General features: G+C 59.7%; 1 long non-coding RNA gene across 1 annotated transcript; it reads right to left on the bottom strand.

The window, feature by feature from the left end:
* Nucleotides 1-1,313: 1,313 nt before the first annotated feature.
* Nucleotides 1,314-3,059, bottom strand: LOC145528552 (uncharacterized). The gene is made up of 3 exons (XR_014070496.1): nt 2,825-3,059; nt 2,049-2,174; nt 1,314-1,930 (listed from the first exon to the last, which is right to left on the bottom strand). It is a non-coding gene; the product is annotated as an uncharacterized LOC145528552 (long non-coding RNA).
* Between the last annotated feature and the right edge of the window lie 3,640 nt (nt 3,060-6,699).

Below are 6,699 nucleotides of genomic sequence, written 5' to 3'. Positions count from 1 at the left end.
ACCCTAGAGCCGCTGCGGGCCTCACTCCACTCGCCGGCCTGAAGGTGAGAGGGTCCTCCTGCCCCTCCGGTGGAGGGGGAACCGCAGGGCTCGAGGGGCGGCCGGGCCTCAGCAGCGCCAGCCGGTCCCTGCGGGCTCAGGAAGCCACTCCGTGAACACGGATGACGGGAGGGGCTCGTTTCCTGCGGATCAGACAGACGCCGCCAGGCCGCCTCCAGGGGCACCTGTCCACTTGAGACGTGGGCCCTGCGTCACTGCAGGTTTGGGGACGTTTTCAGCCTGTGTTTCAGCCCCTCAGGGCCCTTCACCCTCGTCTGCTGCTCTCCTGCCACCCTCACCCTCAGGTGGGCCGGCAGGGGGGGCGGGGGGCACCCAGGCCTGGTCGCCAGCTTTCCAGGGTGTTCTCTGCCGGGCCAGCCGGGAGGCTCTTCTCTGCTGCCCGGCCTCTGAGACCACCCAACTCCACCCCTGGGCTCATCTGTCCCCACCCGGCAATGACACACACACGGCCAGTCCCCTCTCAAGGCTGCTCCCAGGCCTGGGGGGACAAGCCCGGCCCAGGCCGGACAGCAGGAGCCAAACCCCCAGCAGTTTGGGGGTCCCAGCCCCCCGAGCCTCCCAAGGAGGCCTCCCTTCATCCCCTGGGGACCTCTCTGGGAACTGCCCCCTCCAACCGTGCATTTTGCCTGTGGCGGGGAGGAGAGAGAGGCCTCTGGGGAAGCCCAGCCTGAGCCGGCTCACCCCTCTAGCTACCCGCCCTGAACCCGCGAGGGGAGCTCATCGCCTTCGCTGCCCCCGAGCTCTGCGGCAGCAACACGTTCCCCACCTTTGAGTCACTTCCTCAAAGTCACCCTCCCGACCAGCCTGCATAACTGTGCAGGCCTCCCCATCGGGCATCCTTGGCTGCCCCCACCCCACCCACCTCCACAGCACTTACCACCCAGACAGGCCATGCGGAGGCTTAGCCCGAACCCCATCCTGACCCCGTCGGTTCAGAGAATCCTTGGTGAGCGAAGGTTCTGGCACGCCTGCCTGATTCCCTTGCACCCGTGTCTCGCTGTGTGCTGGACTGTGTCTTCCATTTGCAATTACCGTGGCACAAAGTGGACCACTAAGGAGCAGTGTTTTAGTGCTGGGGAGGAGTCTATGCAATCTTTTTTTAACTTTAAAAGTAGTTTTGGGGACTTCCCTGCCGGTCTAGTGGATAAGGCTCCACGCTTCCAATGCAGGGGACACAGGTTTGATCCCTGGTCAGGGAACCAAGATCCCACAAGCCTTAAGATGTGACCCAAAGAAAAAAAGGAGTTTGGTGCTTGTTTGAAAAATACAGCCTGTAATGGACTGAATGTGCCCCCCCACCAAATTCACACGTGGACACCTGACCCCCGAGGTGATGGCATTTGAAGGCCGGGCTTCGGGAGGTGACAAGGTCCTGAGACTGGAGCCCCCAAGAGTGGAATTAGTGCCCTAATAAAGGAGAGCCCCGAACTCTCCCACCAGTGAGGCCACAGTGAGCAGACAGTGACACTGTCTGTGACCCGGGAAACTGGGCCTCACTGAACACTGAACGTGCTGCTGCTTTAGTCTGGACGTGCCGCTGCCAGAACCATGAGGAATAAATTTCTTATCATAAGCCACCCAGCGTGCTTGGTCACAGCAGCCCAGACGGGCAGAGGTAAGCACACACATGACCACTGTCAGATGAATTTGCAGTCTTAGAAGGAGGGCTCTTAGCTGAACAGGGGAAGCTCTGACGGCAGGGTGTCTGCTGACGGATGGCCCCGATGACCAGCACACGATGGGGACTCGGACCATAACTCTGAGCAGGTCGGAGGCTCCTCTCACCAACAACGTGGTACCAGACCAGGCGGAACCCTGGCTTCCCCCAGAGCCCGCCTTGGGAATGCTTCTTGATTAGGGAAGCTTGGAGCTGGAAGGCAGGGAGATATTTTTGCATTAGAAGTGTTTGCTGAGAGTGACTCTGCAGACGGGTAATTTAGCTGGTAATCATGCCGGCGCTGTTGTTTATTCATCATTAGAAGCCGCACCTTGTGGCTGGTTAGAGCAGTGAGGGAGAGACACACTCAATTAAGCTGGGTGAGCAGCGTGCGGAGCCGGTCGGAGACTAGGTACAGCGTGAGAAGTCTCCATGCGGGCGAGTCAATCAGGGCGCCCTAATTGGAAAGTAGTCATAAAAAGTAATTGAGTTTAATACATAATTTAGATCATTACCCGTTAAGTTAATGCCTCCTGCTTAGGTGTGGGGAGAAAATTATTTATCTGGTAGATAGGAGGATTTCATTTGTTTTTATAATAGAATGTTCGCCAATTGACTTTAATAAGAGCAGTTTGTTCAATCAGATTCTGAATTGGCGCGTGGGCTGGAAGTTCATATGTTAATTTTGCCGCGCTATGCCTGGCGCGTCCTCCCCGAGCGCCTGGTGTGTTCCCCGGGGCTCCTCCGCCTTCCCAGCCCAGATCTGCTCCACGGAAACTCATCCGGGTCTCTGGTTCTGAGTGGAAGGCCGCTCAGCTCCTGAGTTTGTCTTCCTCATTTTTAGATTTAGAAGAAGAGACGTTAAAGAGACCGCTGCTTCACTGGTGGCCCTTTTCCCTCTCAAACGCGGTCCCCTGGCTGGAAACAAACGCTTCTGTTAAATACCGAGTTTAATAAGCACCCCTCACTGGGGTCTCCCTGTCTGCAATTCATTGACTCACTGTCTTTCTCAACAACTGTGTCAAGTCGGGCGCCCTCACTAACCGCGTTCCCAGGGGAGCAGGCAGAGGGGCCCTGGACAAGGGCTGGCTGCGAATGGGGGCTTACCCTGCACCCCTGGGTCGGGGGGGCTTGGATCCCAGCTCCCGGGTGTGTAGCCTCAGGCCGGTCAGGTCATCACCTCTCTGGGCCTCGGTCTTCAGACCTGCAAAGTGGGGAAACGAAGGTGAGCTGTTGTGAGGACGGAGGAGGCCTGCGGCTGACCGTGGGTCCTGGCGCCCCTCCCAGAGCAAGCCTCGCTGCCACACCCCCAGCTGTACGCGGGGCAGGAAGGCACTTGAGTGAGAGGCGAGAGGCCCTCCCCTTACCGCCTGCAGCCCGCGGGAAGGGGGGGTCCCTCCCTCTCTCAGCCTCTGTGTCTACAAAGCAGATGGTGGCAAACCCTTCCCAGGGGCTGTGGCTGCCCACCCCCCATCATCACCAGTCTTGCTGACAGGCCACGGGGCTTTCCTGGGGCTCTCCAAGGAGCAGCTGGCCTGGGGACCCCAAGCCCCCATTAGGGGAGGCTGGGCCGGGTCGCCAACCCCACGCAGCTCCTTTGACGGCCTTGAGGACAGGAAGCCCTGGGCACACAGCCTCCACCCCAATGGGCCTCCAGCCTCTCCAGCCCCACCCTCCGTGTTTCCCTCTGGGTAGGAACACTGGAGTGGATAGTCATTCCCTTCTCCAGGGGATCTTCCCCACTCAGGGATCAAACCCGGGTCTCCTGCACTGCAGGCGGATTCTTTACCAGCTGAGCCACCAGGGAAGCCCACATTTCCCCAGCAGCACTTAGCAAAGGTGAGCCCCTTCTTCAGCCCGGGGGGCTGCCCGCTTCCTGTGGGGACGGCCTCTGGAAGGGAGACATCACTGAGACCTGGGTGGGGGGGGGTCTCCACTCTGAGACACAGATGGCCCCACGCAGCCCCCAAAGGAGCAGGCAGCTCAGGAGCCACCCTGAGACCTATGGGAGGAGGAAGCCGGGGGTCCCAAGGAGTTACACCCACAGAACGCTGGAATCAACACGTTTAGCTGTGAAGCCCTGGGTTATGTAACATCACAAAAGATAACACTGGGGTAGAGCAGGGTTTTTAAAATCTGGGGCTTTTAAAACAGGCCCAAGACTTCCCTGGTGGTCCAGTGGTTAAGCCTCTGAACTTCCAATGAAGGCAGTCATGTTTGATCCCTGGTGAGGGAACTAAGGTCCCACATCCCACATGGCACAGTCGAAAAAAAAAAGAAAAACAGGCCTGAGCCCTGGAGACACCTGACAACAGGGAGATGCAGTGGGGGGAGAGGAGGGTGAGGGGAGGAGAAGGGGGAAAGGAGGGGAGGGGAAGGGGGAGGGGCGGGGGGAGGGGGGAGGGGAGGAAGGGGAGGGGAGGGGAGGGGGAGGGGAGGACAAGGGGAGGAGAAGGCGGGGCCATTCCACTCCTGGAGACTCTGCAGAAGCTTCCAGAATCATTGCCTCCTGCAGCCCCTCATGGCTCCCAAAGCCCAGATGTACGCGCCTTCTGCAAACTCCCACCGACTCCCAGTCTCCTGACATGGCCAGGCTCAACTCCGGACTCAGGGACAAGCTGGGGTCCATCCAGAGGAGCCCCCACCTCACCCGGGGCTGGAGCAGCAGGAAGGCCTGAGGGACCCCAGCACAGAGTCCATGGCGGGGGATCGGGGGTGACTTCAGAGGGTCCTCCCATTCCCCACCATCTCTCCGGGTGGCCTGAAGGTCTTGGAGGCAAACGTCCCTCACCAAGCCTTGTCCGTCTCTGAGTCCTGCTTGGTGTCAAGCCCCCAAACGGTCCCTCAGCGGCTCAGAGACAGGGTGGGCAGGTCCCCAGTCTCAGGGTGCTGGGACCTCTGGGCCTTCCCGGCCGGACGTGGAGCCACACAACAGCGAGAGAGGGAGGGAGACCCATGTGACCGCTGGAGAGCCGCACCCTGCCCTCCACCAGCACCACCCTCAGAACCTCTCCACCCGCACTGCCAGCCACGGGCGCCACGGGGCACCGCGCACAAGGCTCACCGGGACTAGCTCGTCGCCTTTCATGTCAGCAAGCTTGTGGGCTGGTGGCCCCACAACTGGTGTCATACAAGGTCACAGCCAGGGTCTGCCAGGCAGACCGAGGAGGCGCGGCCCTCTGCCACCGAGAGGCCCTTGGCCGTGGCCGCCGCTCCGGAACAAAAGGAAGAGCTTGTTTACAAATTGTCCGCTGAAATTTAAGTTGCCAACATTGGCATCAAGCCTCACCTGCCAGGCCCCCCGGATTGGAGGGTAATTTATGAAGATTGCTTTACCTGCAGCCGCACTGGTCATGCCGGCGAGTAATTCACACCAGGCTCATTTCGGATGCAGTCAGAGACCCCCGTATTTCACCATGACAATGTAATCACAGAGCCACATTAAAAAGTCATTATTGTTTAGAATCCAGCTTGGTTTGAAAAACACTTACTATAAAATTCAACAGCCTTTGTAAATTACTGAAAGGTTTACTCAAGAATGCTAGGTGCTGTGATTTAGACGGGGAACTTACCACATTATTGATTCTGTGGGATTTTGTCGGTTCCTGCATTTACGGGGGATGATTAGTGAGTAATCCGAGTAATAAACCCCTCCCTGTTGGTTCGTAAATAACGAAGAATTGAACTTGCATCCTCAAATTTCCCAGGCAACCTGCTTCTGCTCGGAAGAGTCTGAGACTCCACTTTGGGTGGTTTTGCGGGGAGTCTGGGAATCCGTCATCTGGAGGGCAGAGGATGGTGAGACTTTGCTTTCCGGCCCCTGGGAAGGGCTGGACGCAGTGTCCCTGGAGAGCTACCGCCGAGCCGGGACTCTGCCAGGCGGGGTTTGCGTCTTTATGAGAGAGAAGTCCCTCACAGGCCACGTCGGAGGCTGGGCTCGGGGACTCCGTCCTGGGGAATCCTGAGAGCCTGGAGCAGCTGCAGACTAGCCTGAAACACGATGAGCACATGGGGCCTGGAGAGGCCGGGGACCCCGGAGCTGGGCCGTCGGCACACCTCCGCCCCAGCAGACAAGGATGGGGCCCCCCCATGAAACCCCTACCGGTCAGCTGCAGCTGAGAACCCAGCTGCCCTGACCCCGGCCCAGGACTCGCCCTCAGCAGCCCGTGTGGCCTGGAACCAGTGGAAATTTTCTAGAACATCCTCCAGGTCAGTCCCGCCTTAGGAGCTCTCGGCACACACAGCACATTGGAGGCCCTGCGTTGTGGAAGCTGCTTCCCTGAGTTCCGTCGTGTTCCCTGCCGGCTCTGACACGCCTGTGACCCGCAGCACACCTGCCCACACTCGTGGGGCTGCCTGCGGAGCAGTCTGAGCCTGCATCACGCTCGGCCAGTGCCGTGCCCGTGGCCTGTCACAGCCGCTCCCGGGGGCACCTCGGGGTGGGACCCACCACCCACCCCACCCCGCCGGGCCCCACGGCGCGTCTTCCCCACAGAACCCAGCTTTGGACTGGGGCGCAGGAGCCGCTAAGCAAAATAGACACTGACCTTGGAAACGAACTGGGCTGAACCGACATGGACTTAGACTGAACCCAAAGTGGACGGGAAAGGAGCAGAAGCCACGTGCTGGCTGAACCAAATGGAGCCGAGTCAGAAGTGGATCAAAACTGAACTGCGCTGGGAAGGTAACACCGGGCGGGCGGTGGAGACCGAGTCGGAGGAGAGGACACAAGCCAGGGAGACATTAACTCTGCCTGGCCCTGGCCCTGGGGAGTGTGGGGGTCAGTATCGCTACTGGGAACGGAAGATTAAAGAAGACGCATGCCACTGGGTGTTCCTAACACGCCTGACACGGTCCACGGAGGACGTCTCTGGAAAAGCAAAGACCCAGAGCTCGGAGGCCCCCGAGATGCGCCTGTGCCCGGCACCTTTACAGGGCTCGGGGCGGGCGGCACGCGGTGTGCAGCCCTCGGGAGGGGCCCG

Source organism: Giraffa tippelskirchi, chromosome 12 (genome assembly GCF_054371585.1).
Source record: "Giraffa tippelskirchi isolate mGirTip1 chromosome 12, T2T-mGirTip1v1.2.pri, whole genome shotgun sequence".
NCBI lineage: Eukaryota > Metazoa > Chordata > Mammalia > Artiodactyla > Giraffidae > Giraffa > Giraffa tippelskirchi.
This window is presented reverse-complemented; position numbering and strand designations above follow the sequence as displayed.